Consider the following 22,203-nt stretch of genomic DNA (forward strand, 5'->3'; position numbering starts at 1 on the left):
CTTTCCTCCATGGGAATAATGTCTCAAACAGTCTACGCTTTGATCGTCTCCTGGAGGGCCAGTAGTAGTTTCCGATGCACACCTGGATTCATTCTGTAATCTGTGGACCTTCAAATTGTTGATGAAACACAGAAATTGAATCGGGATCGAATACAACAGTCACCATGCGTACTTTCCTCCGTGGGAGTAATATCTCAAACAGTCTACGCTTTGATCGTTCCCTGGAAGACCAGTAGTAGTTTCCGACGCACATCTTCTCACATTCTGTAATGTGTGGGCTATCGGAGTGTTGATGAAACACAGAAATTGCATCGGGTTTGAATACAACAATCACCATGTGCACTTTCCTCCATGGGAGTAATGTCTCAAATTGTCTACGTTTTGATCGTTCCCTGGAAGACCAGTAGTAGTTTCCGATGCACATCTGGTGGCATTCTGTAATGTGTGGACTATCAGAGTGTTGAATAAACACAGAAATTGCATCGTGATTGAATACAACAGTCACCATGCGCACTTTCCTCCATGGGAGTAATGTCTCAAACAGTTTACGCCTTGATCGTTCCCTGGAAGACCAGTAGTAGTTTGCGATGCACATCTGGAGGCATTCTGTAATCTGTGGACCTTCAAAGTGTTGATGAAACACAGAAATTGCCGCGGGATTCAATACAACAGTCACCATGCCCACTTTCCTCCATGGGAATAATGTCTCAAACAGTCTACGCATTGATCGTTTCCTGGAGGGCCAGTAGTAGTTTCCGATACACATCTAGAGGCATTCTGTAAACTGTGGACCTTCAAATTGTTGATGAAACACAGAAATTGAATCGGGATCGAATACAACAGTCACCATGCGCACTTTCCTCCATGGGAGTAATATCTCAAAGAGTCTACGCTTTGATCGTTCCCTGGAAGACCAGTAGTAGATTTCGATGCACATCTTCTGACATTCTGTAATGTGTGGACTATCAGAGTGTTGATGAAACACAGAAATCGCATCAAGATTGAATACAACAGTCAAAATGCGCCCTTTCCTCCATGGGAGTAATGTCTCAAACAGTTTACGCTTTGATCGTTCCCTGGAAGAGCAGTAGTAGTTTCCGATGCACATCTGTGGGCACTCTGTAAAGTGTGGACTATCAGAGTGTTGATGAAACACAGAAATTGCATCAGGATTGAATACAACAGTCACCATGCGCTCTTTCCTCCATGGGAGTAATGTCTCAAACAGTCTACGCTTTGATCGTTCCCTGCAAGACCAGTAGTACTTTCCGATGCACATCTGGAGGCATTCTGTAATCTGTGGACCTTCAAAGTGTTGATGAAACACAGAAATTGCATCGGGATTGAATACAACAGTCACCATGCGAACTTTCCTAGATGGGAGTAATGTCTCAAACAGTCTACGCTTTGATCGTTCCCTGGAAGACAAGTAGCAGTTTCCGATGCACATCTGGTGTCATTCTGTAATCTGTGGACTATCAGAGTGTTGATGAAACACAGAAATTGCATCAGGATTGAATACAACACTCACCAAGCGCACTTTCCCCCATGGAAGTAATGTCTCAAACAGTTTACGGTTTGATCGTTCCCTGGAAGACCAGTAGTAGTTTCCGATGCACATCTGTGGGCATTCTGTAATGTGTGGACTATCAGAGTGTTAATGAAACATAGAAATTGCATAAGGAATGTAAACAACAGTCACCTTTTGCACTTTCCTCCGTGGGAGTAATTTCTCAAACAGTTTACGCCTTGATCGTTCCCTGGAAGACCAGTTGTAGTTTGCGATGCACATCTGGAGGCATTCTGTAATCCGTGGACCTTCACAGTGTTGATGAAACACAGAAATGGCATCAGGAAGACCAGTAGTAGTTTCCGATGCATATATTCTGACAATCTCTAATGTGTGGACTATCAGAGTGTTGATGAAACACAGAAATCGCATCAAGATTGAATACAAAAGTCAAAATGCGCCCTTTCCTCTATGGGAGTAATGTCTCAAACAGTTTACGCTTTGATCGTTCCCTGGAAGAGCAGTAGTAGTTTCCGATGCACATCTGTTCGCATTCTGTAAAGTGTGGACAATCAGAGTGTTGTTGAAACACAGAAATTGCATTGGGAATGAATACAACAGTCACCATGCGCACTTTCCTCCTTGGGAGTAATGTCTCAAACAGTTAACGCTTTGATCGTTCCCTGGAAGGCCAGTAGTAGTTTCCGATGCACATCTTCTGACATTCTGTAATGTGTGGACTATCAGAGTGTTGATGAAACACAGAAATTGCATCAAGATTGAATACAACAGTCAAAATGCGGCCTTTCCTCGATGGGAGTAATGTCTCAAGCAGTTTACGCTTTCATCGTTCCCTGGAAGAGCAGTAGTAGTTTCCGATAAACATCTGTGGGCATTCTGTAAAGTGTGGACTATCACAGTGTTGATGAAACAGAGAAATTGCATCGGGATTGAATTCAACAGCCACCATGCGCACTTTCCTCCATGGGAGTAATGTCTCTAACAGTCTACGCTTTGACCGTTCCCTGCAAGACCAGTAGTAGTTACCGATGCACATCTGGAGGCATTCTGTAATGTGTGGACCTTCAAAGTGTTGATGAAACACAGGAATTGCTGCGGGATTGAATACAACAGTCACCATGCGCACCTTCCTCCATGGGAGTAATGTCTCAAACAGTCTACTATTTGATTGTTCCCTGGAAGACCAGTAGTAGCTTCCGACGCACATCACGGGCATTCTGTAATGTGTGGACTATCAGAGTGTTGATGAAACACAGAAATTGCATCAGGATTGAATACAACAGTCACCATGCGCACTTTCCTCCATGGGAGTAATGTCTCAAACAGTTTACGCCTTGATCGTTCCCTGGAAGACCAGTTGTAGTTTGCGATGCACATCTGGAGGCATTCTGTAATCTGTGGACCTTCAAAGTGTTGATGAAACACAGAAATTGCCGCGGGATTCAATACAACAGTCACCATGCGCTCTTTCCTCCATGGGAATAATGTCTCAAACAGTCTACGCTTTGATCGTTTCCTGGAGGGCCAGTTGTAGTTTCCGATGCACACCTGGATTCATTCTGTAATCTGTGGACCTTCAAATTGTTGATGAAACACAGAAATTGAATCGGGATCGAATACAACAGTCACCATGCGTACTTTCCTCCATGGGAGTAATATCTCAAACAGTCTACGATTTGATCGTTCCCTGGAAGACCAGTAGTAGTTTCCGACGCACATCTTCTCACATTCTGTAATGTGTGGACTATCGGAGTGTTGATGAAACACAGAAATTGCATCGGGTTTGAATACAACAATCACCATGTGCACTTTCCTCCATGGGAGTAATGTCTCAAATTGTCTACGTTTTGATCGTTCCCTGGAAGACCAGTAGTAGTTTCCGATGCACATCTGGTGTCATTCTGTAATGTGTGGACTATCAGAGTGTTGAATAAACACAGAAATTGCATCGTGATTGAATACAACAGTCACCATCCGCACTTTCCTCCATGGGAGTCATGTCTCAAACAGTTTACGCCTTGATCGTTCCCTGGAAGACCAGTAGTAGTTTGCGATGCACATGTGGAGGCATTCTGTAATCTGTGGACCTTCAAAGTGTTGATGAAACACAGAAATTGCCGCGGGATTCAATACAAGAGTCACCATGCGCACCTTCCTCCATGGGAATAATGTCTCAAACAGTCTACGCTTTGATCGTTTCCTGGAGGGCCAGTAGTAGTTTCCGATGCACATCTAGAGGCATTCTGTAAACTGTGGACCTTCAAATTGTTGATGAAACACAGAAATTGAATCGGGATCGAATACAACAGTCACCATGCGCACTTTCCTCCATGGGAGTAATATCTCAAAGAGTCTACGCTTTGATCATTCTCTGGAAGACCAGTAGTAGTTTCCGATGCACATCTTCTGACAATCTCTAATGTGTGGACTATCAGAGTGTTGATGAAACACAGAAATCGCATCAAGATTGAATACAACAGTCAAAATACGCCCTTTCCTCTATGGGAGTAATGTCTCAAACAGTTTACGCTTTGATCGTTCCCTGGAAAAGCAGTAGTAGCTTCCGATGCACATCTGTTCTCATTCTGTAAAGTGTGGACTATCAGAGTGTTGAAGAAACACAGAAATTGCATCGGGAATGAATAAAACAGTCACCATGCGCACTTTCCTCCTTGGGAGTAATGTCTCAAACAGTCTACGCTTTGATCGTTCCCTGGAAGGCATGTAGTAGTTTCCGAAGCACATCTTCTGACATTCTGTAATGTGTGGACTATCAGAGTGTTTATGAAACACAGAAATTGCATCAAGATTGAATACAACAGTCAAAATGCGGCCTTTCCTCGATGGGAGTAATGTCTCAAGCAGTTTACGTTTTGATCGTTCCCTGGAAGAGCAGTAGTAGTTTCCGATAAACATCTGTGGGCATTCTGTAAAGTGTGGACTATCACAGTGTTGATGAAACACAGAAATTGCATCGGGATTGAATACAACAGTCACCATGCGCACTTTCCTCCATTGGAGTAATGTCTCAAACATTCTACGGTTTGATCGTCCGCTGGGAGACCTGTAGTAGTTTCCGATGCACATCTGGAGGCATTCTGTAATCCATGGACTATCAGAGTGTTTATGAAACACAGAAATTGCATCGGGATTGAAAACAACAGTCACAATGTGCACTTTCCTCCATGGGAGTATTGTCTTAAACAGTCTACGCTTTGATCGTTCCCTGGAAGACCAGTAGTAGTTTCCGATGCCCATCTGGGGGCATTCTGTAATGTGTGGACTATCAGAGTGTTGATGAAACATAGAAACTGCATCAGGAATGAATACAACAGTCACCATGCGCACTTTCCTCCATGGGAGTAATGTCTCTAACAGTCTACGCTTTGACCGTTCCCTGCAAGACCAGTAGTAGTTACCGATGCACATCTGGAGGCATTCTGTAATGTGTGGACCTTCAAAGTGTTGATGAAACACAGGAATTGCTGCGGGATTGAATACAACAGTCACCATGCGCACTTTCCTCCATGGGAGTAATGTCTCAAACTGTCTACGATTTGATTGTTCCCTGGAAGACCAGTAGTAGCTTCCGACGCACATCTGGGGCATTCTGTAATGTGTGGACTATCAGAGTGTTGATGAAACACATAAATTGCATCAGGATTGAATACAACAGTCACCATGCGCACTTTCCTCCATGGGAGTAATGTCTCAAACAGTTTACGCCTTGATCGTTCCCTGGAAGACCAGTTGTAGTTTGCGATGCACATCTGGAGGCATACTGTAATCTGTGGACCTTCAAAGTGTTGATGAAACACAGAAATTGCCGCGGGATTCAATGCAACAGTCACCTTGCGCTCTTTCCTCCATGGGAATAATGTCTCAAACAGTCTACGCTTTGATCGTCTCCTGGAGGGCCAGTAGTAGTTTCCGATGCACACCTGGATTCATTCTGTAATCTGTGGACCTTCAAATTGTTGATGAAACACAGAAATTGAATCGGGATCGAATACAACAGTCACCATGCGTACTTTCCTCCGTGGGAGTAATATCTCAAACAGTCTACGCTTTGATCGTTCCCTGGAAGACCAGTAGTAGTTTCCGACGCACATCTTCTCACATTCTGTAATGTGTGGGCTATCGGAGTGTTGATGAAACACAGAAATTGCATCGGGTTTGAATACAACAATCACCATGTGCACTTTCCTCCATGGGAGTAATGTCTCAAATTGTCTACGTTTTGATCGTTCCCTGGAAGACCAGTAGTAGTTTCCGATGCACATCTGGTGGCATTCTGTAATGTGTGGACTATCAGAGTGTTGAATAAACACAGAAATTGCATCGTGATTGAATACAACAGTCACCATGCGCACTTTCCTCCATGGGAGTAATGTCTCAAACAGTTTACGCCTTGATCGTTCCCTGGAAGACCAGTAGTAGTTTGCGATGCACATCTGGAGGCATTCTGTAATCTGTGGACCTTCAAAGTGTTGATGAAACACAGAAATTGCCGCGGGATTCAATACAACAGTCACCATGCCCACTTTCCTCCATGGGAATAATGTCTCAAACAGTCTACGCATTGATCGTTTCCTGGAGGGCCAGTAGTAGTTTCCGATACACATCTAGAGGCATTCTGTAAACTGTGGACCTTCAAATTGTTGATGAAACACAGAAATTGAATCGGGATCGAATACAACAGTCACCATGCGCACTTTCCTCCATGGGAGTAATATCTCAAAGAGTCTACGCTTTGATCGTTCCCTGGAAGACCAGTAGTAGATTTCGATGCACATCTTCTGACATTCTGTAATGTGTGGACTATCAGAGTGTTGATGAAACACAGAAATCGCATCAAGATTGAATACAACAGTCAAAATGCGCCCTTTCCTCCATGGGAGTAATGTCTCAAACAGTTTACGCTTTGATCGTTCCCTGGAAGAGCAGTAGTAGTTTCCGATGCACATCTGTTCTCATTCTGTAAAGTGTGGACTATCAGAGTGTTGATGAAACACAGAAATTGCATCGGGAATGAATACAACAGTCACCATGCGCACTTTCCTCCTTGGGAGTAATGTCTCAAACAGTCTACGCTTTGATCGTTCCCTGGAAGGCCAGTAGTAGTTTCCGATGCACATCTTCTGACATTCTGTAATGTGAGGACTATCAGAGTGTTGATGAAACACAGAAATTGCATCAAGATTGAATACAACAGTCAAAATGCGGCCTTTCCTCGATGGGAGTAATGTCTCAAGCAGTTTACGTATTGATCGTTCCCTGGAAGAGCAGTAGTAGTTTCCGATAAACATCTGTGGGCATTCTGTAAAGTGTGGACTATCACAGTGTTGATGAAACACAGAAATTGCATCGGGATTGAATACAACAGTCACCATGCGCACTTTCCTCCATGGGAGTAATGTCTCAAACATTCTACGGTTTGATCGTTCGCTGGGAGACCTGTAGTAGTTTCCGATGCACATCTGGAGGCATTCTGTAATCTATGGACTATCAGAGTGTTTATGAAACACAGAAATTGCATCGGGATTGAATACAACAGTCACAATGTGCACTTTCCTCCATGGGAGTATTGTCTTAAACAGTCTACGATTTGATTGTTCCCTGGAAGACCAGTAGTAGCTTCCGACGCACATCTGGGGCATTCTGTAATGTGTGGACTATCAGAGTGTTGATGAAACACAGAAATTGCATCAGGATTGAATACAACAGTCACCATGCGCACTTTCCTCCATGGGAGTAATGTCTCAAACAGTTTACGCCTTGATCGTTCCCTGGAAGACCAGTAGTAGTTTGCGATGCACATCTGGAGGCATTCTGTAATCTGTGGACCTTCAAAGTGTTGATGAAACACAGAAATTGCCGCGGGATTCAATACAACAGTCACCATGCCCACTCTCCTCCATGGGAATAATGTCTCAAACAGTCTACGCATTGATCGTTTCCTGGAGGGCCAGTAGTAGTTTCCGATACACATCTAGAGGCATTCTGTAAACTGTGGACCTTCAAATTGTTGATGAAACACAGAAATTGAATCGGAATCGAATACAACAGTCACCATGCGCACTTTCCTCCTTAGAAGTAATATCTCAAAGAGTCTACGCTTTGATCGTTCCCTGGAAGACCAGTAGTAGATTTCGATGCACATCTTCTGACATTCTGTAATGTGTGGACTATCAGAGTGTTGATGAAACACAGAAATCGCATCAAGATTGAATACAACAGTCAAAATGCGCCCTTTCCTCCATGGGAGTAATGTCTCAAACAGTTTACGCTTTGATCGTTCCCTGGAAGAGCAGTAGTAGTTTCCGATGCACATCTGTGGGCACTCTGTAAAGTGTGGACTATCAGAGTGTTGATGAAACACAGAAATTGCATCAGGATTGAATACAACAGTCACCATGCGCTCTTTCCTCCATGGGAGTAATGTCTCAAACAGTCTACGCTTTGATCGTTCCCTGCAAGACCAGTAGTACTTTCCGATGCACACCTGGATTCAATCTGTAATCTGTGGACCTTCAAATTGTTGATGAAACACAGAAATTGAATCGGGATCGAATACAACAGTCACCATGCGTACTTTCCTCCATGGGAGTAATATCTCAAACAGTCTACGCTTTGATCGTTCCCTGGAAGACCAGTAGTAGTTTCCGACGCACATCTTCTCACATTCTGTAATGTGTGGACTATCGGAGTGTTGATGAAACACAGAAATTGCATCGGGTTTGAATACAACAATCACCATGCGCACTTTCCTAAATGGGAGTAATGTCTCAAATTGTCTACGTTTTGATCGTTCCCTGGAAGACCAGTAGTAGTTTCCGATGCACATCTGGTGGCATTCTGTAATGTGTGGACTATCAGAGTGTTGAATAAACACAGAAATTGCATCGTGATTGAATACAACAGTCACCATGCGCACTTTCCTCCATGGGAGTAATGTCTCAAACAGTTTACGCCTTGATCGTTCCCTGGAAGACCAGTAATAGTTTGCGATGCACATCTGGAGGCATTCTGTAATCTGTGGACCTTCAAAGTGTTAATGAAACACAGAAATTGCCGCGGGATTCAATACAACAGTCACCATGCCCACTCTCCTCCATGGGAATAATGTCTCAAACAGTCTACGCATTGATCGTTTCCTGGAGGGCCAGTAGTAGTTTCCGATACACATCTAGAGGCATTCTGTAAACTGTGGACCTTCAAATTGTTGATGAAACACAGAAATTGAATCGGGATCGAATACAACAGTCACCATGCGCACTTTCCTCCATGGGAGTAATATCTCAAAGAGTCTACGCTTTGATCGTTCCCTGGAAGACCAGTAGTAGATTTCGATGCACATCTTCTGACATTCTGTAATGTGTGGACTATCAGAGTGTTGATGAAACACAGAAATCGCATCAAGATTGAATACAACAGTCAAAATGCGCCCTTTCCTCCATGGGAGTAATGTCTCAAACAGTTTACGCTTTGATCGTTCCCTGGAAGAGCAGTAGTAGTTTCCGATGCACATCTGTGGGCACTCTGTAAAGTGGGAATATCGGAGTGTTGATGAAACACAGAAATTGCATCAGGATTGAATACAACAGTCACCATGCGCTCTTTCCTCCATGGGAGTAATGTCTCAAACAGTCTACGCTTCGATCGTTCCCTGCAAGACCAGTAGTACTTTCCGATGCACATTTGGAGGCATTCTGTAATCTGTGGACCTTCAAAGTGTTGATGAAACACTGAAATTGCATCGGGATTGAATACAACAGTCACCATGCGCTCTTTCCTAGATGGGAGTAATGTCTCAAACAGTCTACGCTTTGATCGTTCCCTGGAAGACAAGTAGTAGTTTCCGATGCACATCAGGTGTCATTCTCTAATCTGTGGACTATCAGAGTGTTGATGAAACACAGAAATTGCATCAGGATTGAATACAACACTCACCAAGCGCACTTTCCCCCATGGAAGTAATGTCTCAAACTGTTTACGCTTTGATCGTTCCCTGGAAGACCAGTAGTAGTTTCCGATGCACATCTGGGGGCATTCTGTAATGTGTGGACTATCAGAGTGTTGATGAAACATAGAAACTGCATCAGGAATGAATACAACAGTCACCATGCGCACTTTCCTCCATGGGAGTAATGTCTCTAACAGTCTACGCTTTGACCGTTCCCTGCAAGACCAGTAGTAGTTACCGATGCACATCTGGAGGCATTCTGTAATGTGTGGACCTTCAAATTGTTGATGAAACACAGGAATTGCTGCGGGATTGAATACAACAGTCACCATGCTCACTTTCCTCCATGGGAGTAATGTCTCAAACAGTCTACGATTTGATTGTTCCCTGGAAGACCAGTAGTAGCTTCCGACGCACATCTGGGGCATTCTGTAATGTGTGGACTATCAGAGTGTTGATGAAACACAGAAATTGCATCAGGATTGAATACAACAGTCACCATGCGCACTTTCCTCCATGGGAGTAATGTCTCAAACAGTTTACGCCTTGATCGTTCCCTGGAAGACCAGTTGTAGTTTGCGATGCACATCTGGAGGCATTCTGTAATCTGTGGACTTTCAAAGTGTTGATGAAACACAGAAATTGAATCGGGATCGAATACAACAGTCACCATGCGTACTTTCCTCCATGGGAGTAATATCTCAAACAGTCCACGCTTTGATCGTTCCCTGGAAGACCAGTAGTAGTTTCCGACGCACATCTTCTCACATTCTGTAATGTGTGGACTATCGGAGAGTTGCTGAAACACAGAAATTGCATCGGGTTTGAATACAACAATCACCATGTGCACTTTCCTCCATGGGAGTAATGTCTCAAATTGTCTACGTTTTGATCGTTCCCTGGAAGACCAGTAGTAGTTTCCGATGCACATCTGGTGGCATTCTGTAATGTGTGTACTATCAGAGTGTTGAATAAACACAGAAATTGCATCGTGATTGAATACAACAGTCACCATGCGCACTTTCCTCCATGGGAGTAATGTCTCAAACAGTTTACGCCTTGATCGTTCCCTGGAAGACCAGTAGTAGTTTGCGATGCACATCTGGAGGCATTCTGTAATCTGTGGACCTTCAAAGTGTTGATGAAACACAGAAATTGCCGCGGGATTCAATACAACAGTCACCATGCCCACTTTCCTCCATGGGAATAATGTCTCAAACAGTCTACGCATTGATCGTTTCCTGGAGGGCCAGTAGTAGTTTCCGATACACATCTAGAGGCATTCTGTAAACTGTGGACCTTCAAATTGTTGATGAAACACAGAAATTGAATCGGGATCGAATACAACAGTCACCATGCGCACTTTCCTCCATGGGAGTAATATCTCAAAGAGTCTACGCTTTGATCGTTCCCTGGAAGACCAGTAGTAGATTTCGATGCACATCTTCTGACATTCTGTAATGTGTGGACTATCAGAGTGTTGATGAAACACAGAAATCGCATCAAGATTGAATACAACAGTCAAAATGCGCCCTTTCCTCCATGGGAGTAATGTCTCAAACAGTTTACGCTTTGATCGTTAACTGGAAGAGCAGTAGTAGTTTCCGATGCACATCTGTTGGCACTCTGTAAAGTGTGGACTATCGGAGTGTTGATGAAACACAGAAATTGCATCAGGATTGAATACAACAGTCACCATGCGCTCTTTCCTCCATGGGAGTAATGTCTCAAACAGTCTACGATTTGATCGTTCCCTGCAAGACCAGTAGTACTTCCCGATGCACATCTGGAGGCATTCTGTAATCTGTGGACCTTCAAAGTGTTGATGAAACACAGAAATTGCATCGGGATTGAATACAACAGTCACCATGCGCACTTTCCTAGATGGGAGTAATGTCTCAAACAGTCTACGCTTCGATCGTTCCCTGGAAGACAAGTAGTACTTTCCGATGCACATTTGGAGGCATTCTGTAATCTGTGGACCTTCAAAGTGTTGATGAAACACTGAAATTGCATCGGGATTGAATACAACAGTCACCATGCGCACTTTCCTAGATGGGAGTAATGTCTCAAACAGTCTACGCTTTGATCGTTCCCTGGAAGACAAGTAGTAGTTTCCGATGCACATCTGGTGTCATTCTCTAATCTGTGGACTATCAGAGTGTTGATGAAACACAGAAATTGCATCAGGATTGAATACAACACTCACCAAGCGCACTTTCCCCCATGGAAGTAATGTCTCAAACTGTTTACGCTTTGATCGTTCCCTGGAAGACCAGTAGTAGTTTCCGATGCACATCTGGGGGCATTCTGTAATGTGTGGACTATCAGAGTGTTGATGAAACATAGAAACTGCATCAGGAATGAATACAACAGTCACCATGCGCACTTTCCTCCATGGGAGTAATGTCTCTAACAGTCTACGCTTTGACCGTTCCCTGCAAGACCAGTAGTAGTTACCGATGCACATCTGGAGGCATTCTGTAATGTGTGGACCTTCAAATTGTTGATGAAACACAGGAATTGCTGCGGGATTGAATACAACAGTCACCATGCGCACTTTCCTCCATGGGAGTAATGTCTCAAACAGTCTACGATTTGATTGTTCCCTGGAAGACCAGTAGTAGCTTCCGACGCACATCTGGGGCATTCTGTAATGTGTGGACTATCAGAGTGTTGATGAAACACAGAAATTGCATCAGGATTGAATACAACAGTCACCATGCGCACTTTCCTCCATGGGAGTAATGTCTCAAAGAGTTTACGCCTTGATCGTTCCCTGGAAGACCAGTTGTAGTTTGCGATGCACATCTGGAGGCATTCTGTAATCTGTGGACTTTCAAAGTGTTGATGAAACACAGAAATTGAATCGGGATCGAATACAACAGTCACCATGCGTACTTTCCTCCATGGGAGTAATATCTCAAACAGTCCACGCTTTGATCGTTCCCTGGAAGACCAGTAGTAGTTTCCGACGCACATCTTCTCACATTCTGTAATGTGTGGACTATCGGAGTGTTGATGAAACACAGAAATTGCATCGGGTTTGAATACAACAATCACCATGTGCACTTTCCTCCATGGGAGTAATGTCTCAAATTGTCTACGTTTTGATCGTTCCCTGGAAGACCAGTAGTAGTTTCCGATGCACATCTGGTGGCATTCTGTAATGTGTGGACTATCAGAGTGTTGAATAAACACAGAAATTGCATCGTGATTGAATACAACAGTCACCATGCGCACTTTCCTCCATGGGAGTAATGTCTCAAACAGTTTACGCCTTGATCGTTAACTGGAAGACCAGTAGTAGTTTGCGATGCACATCTGGAGGCATTCTGTAATCTGTGGACCTTCAAAGTGTTGATGAAACACAGAAATTGCCGCGGGATTCAATACAACAGTCACCATGCCCACTTTCCTCCATGGGAATAATGTCTCAAACAGTCTACGCATTGATCGTTTCCTGGAGGGCCAGTAGTAGTTTCCGATACACATCTAGAGGCATTCTGTAAACTGTGGACCTTCAAATTGTTGATGAAACACAGAAATTGAATCGGGATCGAATACAACAGTCACCATGCGCACTTTCCTCCATGGGAGTAATATCTCAAAGAGTCTACGCTTTGATCGTTCCCTGGAAGACCAGTAGTAGATTTCGATGCACATCTTCTGACATTCTGTAATGTGTGGGCTATCAGAGTGTTGATGAAACACAGAAATCGCATCAAGATTGAATACAACAGTCAAAATGCGCCCTTTCCTCCATGGGAGTAATGTCTCAAACAGTTTACGCTTTGATCGTTAACTGGAAGAGCAGTAGTAGTTTCCGATGCACATCTGTTGGCACTCTGTAAAGTGTGGACTATCGGAGTGTTGATGAAACACAGAAATTGCATCAGGATTGAATACAACAGTCACCATGCGCTCTTTCCTCCATGGGAGTAATGTCTCAAACAGTCTACGATTTGATCGTTCCCTGCAAGACCAGTAGTACTTCCCGATGCACATCTGGAGGCATTCTGTAATCTGTGGACCTTCAAAGTGTTGATGAAACACAGAAATTGCATCGGGATTGAATACAACAGTCACCATGCGCACTTTCCTAGATGGGAGTAATGTCTCAAACAGTCTACGCTTTGATCGTTCCCTGGAAGACAAGTAGTGGTTTCCGATGCACATCTGGTGTCATTCTGTAATCTGTGGACTATCAGAGTGTTGATGAAACTCAGAAATTGCATCAGGATTGAATACAACACTCACCAAGCGCACTTTCCCCCATGGAAGTAATGTCTCAAACAGTTTACGCTTTGATCGTTCCCTGGAAGACCAGTAGTAGTTTCCGATGCACATCTGGGGGCATTCTGTAATGTGTGACCTATCAGAGTGTTGATGAAACACAGAAATTGCATCAAGATTGAATACAACAGTCAAAATGAGCCCTTTCTTCGATGGGAGTAATGTCTCAAGCAGTTTACTCTTTGATCGTTCCCTGGAGGAGCAGTAGTAGTTTCCGATAAACACCTGTGGGCATTTTGTAAAGTGTGGACTATCAGAGTGTTGATGAAACACAAAAATTGCATCGGAATTGAATACAACAGTCACCATGCGCACTTTCCTCCATGTGAGTAATGTCTCAAACAATCTACGCTTTGATCGTTCCCTGGGAGACCTGTAGTAGTTTCCGATGCACATCGGGAGGCATTTGGTAATCTGTGGACTATCAGAGTGTTTATGAAACACAGAAATTGCATCGGGATTGAATACAACAGTCACAATGTGCACTTTCCTCCATGGGAGTAATGTCTCAAACAGTCTACGCTTTGATCTTTCCCTGGAAGACCAGTAGTAGTTTCCGATGCACATCTGGGGGCATTCTGTAATGTGTGGACTATCAGAGTGTTGATGAAACATAGAAATTGCATCAGGAATGAATACAACAGTCACAATGCGCACTTTCCTCCATGGGAGTAATGTCTCAAACAGTTTACGCTTTGATCGTTCCCTGGAAGACCAGTAGTAGTTTCCGACGCACATCTTCTCACATTCTGTAATGTGTGGACTATCGGAGTGTTGATGAAACACAGAAATTGCATCAAAATTGAATACAACAGTGAAAATGCGCCCTTTCCTCGATGGGAGTAATGTCTCAAACAGTTGACGCTTTGATCGTTCCCTGGATGAGCAGTAGTAGTTTCCGATAAACATCTGTGTGCATTCTGTAAAGTGTGGACTATCAGAGTGTTATTGAAACACAGAAATTGCAACGGGATTGAATACAACAGTCACCATGCGCACTTTCCTCCATGGGAGTAATGTCTCAAACAGTCTACGCTTTGATCGTTCCCTGCAATACCAGTAGTAGTTTCCGATGCACATCTGGAGGCATTCTGTAATCTGTGGACATTCAAAGTGTTGATGAAACACAGAAATTGCATCGGGATTGAATACAACAGTCACCATTTGCACTTTCCTTAATGGGAGTAATGTCTCAAACAGTCTACGCTTTGATCGTTCCTTGGGAGACCTGTAGTAGTTTCCGATGCACATCTGGTGGCATTCTGTAATCAGTGGACTATCAGAGTGTTGATGAAACACAGAAATTGCATCGGGATTGAATACAACTGTCACCATGCGCACTTTCCTTAATGGGAGTAATGTCTCAAACAGTCTACGCTTTGGTCGTTCCTTGGGAGACCTGTAGTAGTTTCCGATGCACATCTGGAGGCATTCTGTAATCTGTGGACCTTCAAAGTGTTGATGAAACACAGAAATTGCCGCGGGATTCAATACAACTGTCACCATGCGCACTTTCCTCCATGGGAATAATGTCTCAAACAGTCTACGCTTTGATCGATTCCTGGAGGGCCAGTAGTAGTTTCCGATGCACATCTAGAGGCATTCTGTAAACTGTGGACCTTCAAATTGTTGATGAAACACAGAAATTGAACCGTGATCGAATACAACAGTCACCATGCGCACTTTCCTCCATGAGAGTAATATCTCAAAAGGTCTACGCTTTGATCGTTCCCTGGAAGACCAGTAGTAGTTTCCGATGCACATCTTCTGACATTCTGTAATGTGTGGACTATCAGAGTGTTGATGAAACTCAGAAATCGCATCAAGATTGAATACAACAGACAAAATGCGCCCTTTCCTCCATGGGAGTAATGTCTCAAGCAGTTTACGTTTTGATCGTTCCCTGGAAGACCAGTAGTAGTTTCCAATGCACATCTGGAGGCATTCTGTAATCTGTGGACCTTCAAAGTGTTGATGAAACACAGAAATTGCATCGGGATTGAATACAACAGTCACCATGCGCACTTTCCTATGGGAGTAATGTATCAAATAGTCTACGATTCGATCGTTTCCTGGAAGACCAGTAGTAGTTTCCGATGCACATCTATAGGCATTCTGTAATCTGTGGACTATCAGAGTGTTGATGAAACACAGAATTTGCATCGGGATTGAATACAAAAGTCACCATGCGCACTTTCCTCAATGGGAGTAATGCTTCAAACAGTTTACGCTTTGATTGTTCCCTGGAAGACCAGTAGCAGTTTCCGATGCACATCTGGGGGCATTCTGTAGTGAGTGGACTATCAGAGTGTTGATGAAACACAGATATTGCTTCTGGATTAAATACAACAGTCACCATGCTCACTTTCCTCCATGGGAGTAACATCTGAAACAGTCAACGATTTGCTCGTTCCCTGCAAGACCAGTAGTAGTTTGCGATGCACATCTGGAGGCATTCTGTAATCTGTGGACCTTCAAAGTGTTGATCAAACACAGAAATTGCCGCGGGAATCAATACAACAGTCACCATGCGCACTTTCCTCCATGGGCATAATGTCTCAAACAGTCTACGCTTTGATCGTTTCCTGGAGGGCCAGTAGAAGTTTCCGATGCACATCTGGTTGCATTCTGTAATCTGTGGACCATCAAATTGTTGATGAAACACAGAAATTGCCGCGGGATTCAATACAACTGCCACCATGCGCATTTTCCTCCATGGGAATAATGTCTCAAACAGTCTACGCTTTGATCGATTCCTGGAGGGCCAGTAGTAGTTTCCGATGCACATCTAGAGGCATTCTGTAAACTGTGGACCTTCAAATTGTTGATGAAACACAGAAATTGAACCGTGATCGAATACAACAGTCACCATGCGCACTTTCCTCCACGAGAGTAATATCTCAAAGAGTCTACGCTTTGATCGTTCCCTGGAAGACCAGTAGTAGTTTCCGATGCACATCTTCTGACATTCTGTAATGTGTGGACTATCAGAGTGTTGATGAAACACAGAAATCGCATCAAGATTGACTACAACAGACAAAATGCGCCCTTTCCTCCATGGGAGTTATGTCTCAAGCAGTTTACGTTTTGATCGTTCCCTGGAAGACCAGTAGTATTTTCCAATGCACATCTGCAGGCATTCTGTAATCTGTGGACCTACAAAGTGTTGATGAAACACAGAAATTGCATCGGGATTGAATACAACAGTCACCATGCGCACTTTCCTATGGGAGTAATGTATCAAACAGTCTACGATTCGATTGTTTCCTGGAAGACCAGTAGTAGTTTCCGATGCACATCTATAGGCATTCTGTAAACTGTGGACTATCAGAGTGTTGATGAAACACAGAATTTGCATCGGGATTGAATACAAAAGTCACCATGCGCACTTTCCTGAATGGGAGTAATGCCTCAAACAGTTTACGCTTTGATCGTTCCCTGGAAGACCAGTAGCAGTTTCCGATGCACATCTGGGGGCATTCTGTAATGAGTGGACAATCAGAGTGTTGATGAAACACAGATATTGCACCTGGATTAAATACAACAGTCACCATGCTCACTTTCCTCCATGGGAGTAACATCTGAAACAGTCAACGATTTGCTCGTTCCCTGCAAGACCAGTAGTAGTTGGCGATGCACATCTGGAGGCATTCTGTAATCTGTGGACCTTCAAAGTGTTGATCAAACACAGAAATTGCCGCGGGAATCAATACAACAGTCACCATGCGCACTTTCCTCCATGGGCATAATGTCTCAAACAGTCTACGCTTTGATCGTTTCCTGGAGGGCCAGTAGAAGTTTCCGATGCACATCTGGTTGCATTCTGTAATCTGTGGACCTTCAAATTGTTGATGAAACACAGAAATTGAATCGAGATCGAATACAACAGTCACCATGCGCACTTTGCTCCATGGGAGTAATGTCTCATACAGTCTACGCTTTGATCGTTCCCTGGAAGACCAGTAGTAGTTTCCGATGCACATCTGGGGGCATTCTGTAATGTGTGGACTATCAGAGTGTTGATGAAACATAGAAATTGTATCAGGAATGAATACAACAGTCACCATGCGCACTTTCCTCCATGGGAGTAATGTCTCAAACAGTTTACGCTTTGATCGTTCCGTGGAAGACCAGTAGTAGTTTCCGATGCACATCTATAGGCATTCTGTAATCTGTGGACCTTCAAAGTGTTGTTGAAACAGAGAAATTGCAGCGAGATTGAATACAACAGTCACCATGGGCACTTTCCTCCATGGGAGTAATGTCACAAACAGTCTACGGTTCGATCGTTTCCTGTAAGCCCAGTAATAGTTTACGATGCACATCTATAGGCATTCCGTAATCTTTGGACCTTCAAAGTGTTGATGAAACACAGAAATTGCATCGGGATTCAATACAACAGTCACCATGCGCCCTTTCCTCGATGGGAGTAATGTCTCTAACAGTCTACGCTTTGATCGTTCCCTCCAAGACCAGTAGTAGTTACCGATGCACATCTGAATGCATTCTGTAATGTGTGGACCTTCAAAGTGTTGATGAAACACAGGAATTGCTGCGGGATTGAATACAACAGTCACCATGCGCACTTTCCTCCATGGGAGTAATGTCTCAAACAGTCTACGATTTGATCGTTCCCTGGAAGACCAGTAGTAGCTTCCGACGCACATCCGGGGGCATTCTGTTATGTGTGGTTTATCAGAGTGTTGATGAAACACAGAAATTGCATCAGGATTGAATACAACAGTCACCATGGGCACTCTCCTCCGTGGGAGTAATGTCTCAAACAGTTTACGTCTTGATCGTTCCCTGGAATACCAGTTGTAGATTGCGATGCACATCTGGATTCATTCTGTAATCTGTTTACCTTCAAATTGTTGATGAAACACAGAAATTGAATCGGGATCGAATACAACAGTCACCATGCGTACTTTCCTCCATGGGAGTAATATCTCAAACAGTCTACGATTTGATCGTTCCCTGGAAGACCAGTAGTAGTTTCCGACGCACATCTTCTCACATTCTGTAATGTGTGGAATATCGGAGTGTTGATGAAACACAGAAATTGCATCAAGATTGAATACAACAGTCAAAATGCGCCCTTTCCTCGATGGGAGTAATGTCTCAAACAGTTTACGCTTCGATCGTTCCCTGGATGAACAGTAGTAGTTTCCGATAAACATCTGTGTGCATTCTGTAAAGTGTGGACTATCAGAGTGTTGATGAAACACAGAAATTGCAACGGGATTGAATACAACAGTCACCATGCGCACTTTCCTCCATGGGAGTAATGTCTCAAACAGTCTACGATTTGATCGTTCCCTGCAATACCAGTAGTAGTTTCCGATGCACATCTGGAGGAATTCTGTAATCTGTGGACATTCAAAGTGTTGATGAAACACAGAAATTGCATCGGGATTGAATACAACAGTCACCATGCGCACTTTCCTTCATGGGAGTAATGTCTCAAACAGTCTACGCTTTGATCGTTCCTTGGGAGACCTGTAGTAGTTTCCGATGCACATCTGGAGGCATTCTGTAATCTGTGGACTATCAGAGTGTTGATGAAACACAGAAATTGCATCGGGATTGAATACAACAGTCACCATGCGCCCTTTCCTATGGGAGTAATGTCTCAAACAGTCTACGATTCGATCGTTTCCTGGAAGACCAGTAGTAGTTTCCGATGCACATCTATAGGCATTCTGTAATCTGTGGACTATCAGAGTGTTGATGAAACACAGAATTTGCATCGGGATTGAATACAAAAGTCACCATGCGCACTTTCCTGAATGGGAGTAATGCCTCAAACAGTTTACGCTTTGATCGTTCCCTGGAAGACCAGTAGCAGTTTCCGATGCACATCTGGGGGCATTCTATAATGAGTGGACTATCAGAGTGTTGATGAAACACAGATATTGCATCGGGATTAAATACAACACTCACCATGCGCACTTTCCTCCATGGGAGTAACATCTGAAACAGTCAACGATTTGCTCGTTCCCTGCAAGACCAGTAGTAGTTTGCGATGCACATCTGGAGGCATTCTGTAATCTGTGGACCTTCAAAGTGTTGATCAAACACAGAAATTGCCGCGGGAATCAATACTACAGTCACCATGCGCACTTTCCTCCATGGGAGTAATGTCTCAAACAGTCTACGCTTTGATCGTTCCCTGGAAAACCAGTAGTACTTTCCGATGCACATCTTCTGACATTCTGTAATGTGTGGACTATCAGAGTGTTGATGAAACACAGAAATTGCATCGGGAATGAATACAACAGTCACCATGCGCACTTTCCTCCATGGGAGTAATGTCTCAAACAGTCTACGCTTTGATCGTTCCCTGGAAAACCAGTAGTACTTTCCGATGCACATCTTCTGACATTCTGTAATGTGTGGACTATCAGAGTGTTGATGAAACACAGAAATTGCATCGGGATTGAATACAACAGTCACCATGCGCACTTTCCTCCATGGGAGTAATGTCTCAAACAGTCTACGATTTGATCGTTCCCTGGAAGACCAGTAGTAGCTTCCGACGCACATCCGGGGGCATTCTGTTATGTGTGGACTATCAGAGTGTTGATGAAACACAGAAATTGCATCAGGATTGAATACAACAGTCACCATGCGCACTTTCCTCCATGGGAGTAATGTCTCAAACAGTCTACGCTTTGATCGTTCCATGGAAGACCAGTAGTAGTTTCCGATGCACATCTTCTGACATTCTGTAATGTGTGGACTATCAGAGTGTAGATGAAACACAGAAATTGCATCGGGAATGAATACAACAGTCACCATGCGCACTTTCCTCCATGGGAGTAATGTCTCAAACAGTCTACGCTTTGATCGTTCCCTGGAAAACCAGCAGTACTTTCCGATGCACATCTTCTGACATTCTGTAATGTGTGGACTATCAGAGTGTTGATGAAACACAGAAATTGCATCGGGATTGAATACAACAGTCACCATGCGCACTTTCCTCCATGGGAGTAATGTCTCAAACAGTCTACGATTTGATCGTTCCCTGGAAGACCAGTAGTAGCTTCCGACGCACATCCGGGGGCATTCTGTTATGTGTGGACTATCAGAGTGTTGATGAAACACAGAAATTGCATCAGGATTGAATACAACAGTCACCATGCGCACTTTCCTCCATGGGAGTAATGTCTCAAACAGTCTACGCTTTGATCGTTTCCTGGAGGGTCAGTAGTAGTTTCCGATGCACATCTAGAGGCATTCTGTAAACTGTGGACCTTCAAATTGTTGATGAAACACAGGAATTGAATCGGGATCGAATACAACAGTCACCATGCGCACTTTCCTCCATGGGAGTAATATCTCAAAGAGTCTACGCTTTGATCGTTCAGTGGAAGACCAGTAGTAGTTTCCGATGCACATCTTCTGACATTCTGTAATGTGTGGACTATCAGAATGTTGATTAAACACAGAAATCGCATCAAGATTGAATACAACAGTCAAATTCGCCCTTTCCTCTATGGGAGTAATGTCTCAAACCGTTTACGCTTCGATCGTTCCCTGGATGAACAGTAGTAGTTTCCGATAAACATCTGTGTGCATTCTGTAAAGTGTGGACTATCAGAGTGTTGATGAAACACAGAAATTGCAACGGGATTGAATACAACAGTCACCATGCGCCCTTTCCTCCATGGGAGTAATGTCTCTAACAGTCTACGATTTGATCGTTCCCTGCAATACCAGTAGTAGTTACCGATGCACATCTGAATGCATTCTGTAATGTGTGGACCTTCAAAGTGTTGATGAAACACAGGAATTGCTGCGGGATTGAATACAACAGTCACCATGCGCACTTTCCTCCATGGGAGTAATGTCTCAAACAGTCTACGATTTGATCGTTCCCTGGAAGACCAGTAGTAGCTTCCGACGCACATCCGGGGGCATTCTGTTATGTGTGGACTATCAGAGTGTTGATGAAACACAGAAATTGCATCAGGATTGAATACAACAGTCACCATGGGCACTCTCCTCCGTGGGAGTAATGTCTCAAACAGTTTACGTCTTGATCGTTCCCTGGAATACCAGTTGTAGATTGCGATGCACATCTGGATTCATTCTGTAATCTGTTTACCTTCAAATTGTTGATGAAACACAGAAATTGAATCGGGATCGAATACAACAGTCACCATGCGTACTTTCCTCCATGGGAGTAATATCTCAAACAGTCTACGATTTGATCGTTCCCTGGAAGACCAGTAGTAGTTTCCGACGCACATCTTCTCACATTCTGTAATGTGTGGAGTATCGGAGTGTTGATGAAACACAGAAATTGCATCAAGATTGAATACAACAGTCAAAATGCGCCCTTTCCTCGATGGGAGTAATGTCTCAAACAGTTTACGCTTCGATCGTTCCCTGGATGAACAGTAGT

The sequence above is a fragment of the Schistocerca gregaria genome, chromosome 8 (assembly GCF_023897955.1).
Source record: "Schistocerca gregaria isolate iqSchGreg1 chromosome 8, iqSchGreg1.2, whole genome shotgun sequence".
Classification (NCBI taxonomy): domain Eukaryota; kingdom Metazoa; phylum Arthropoda; class Insecta; order Orthoptera; family Acrididae; genus Schistocerca; species Schistocerca gregaria.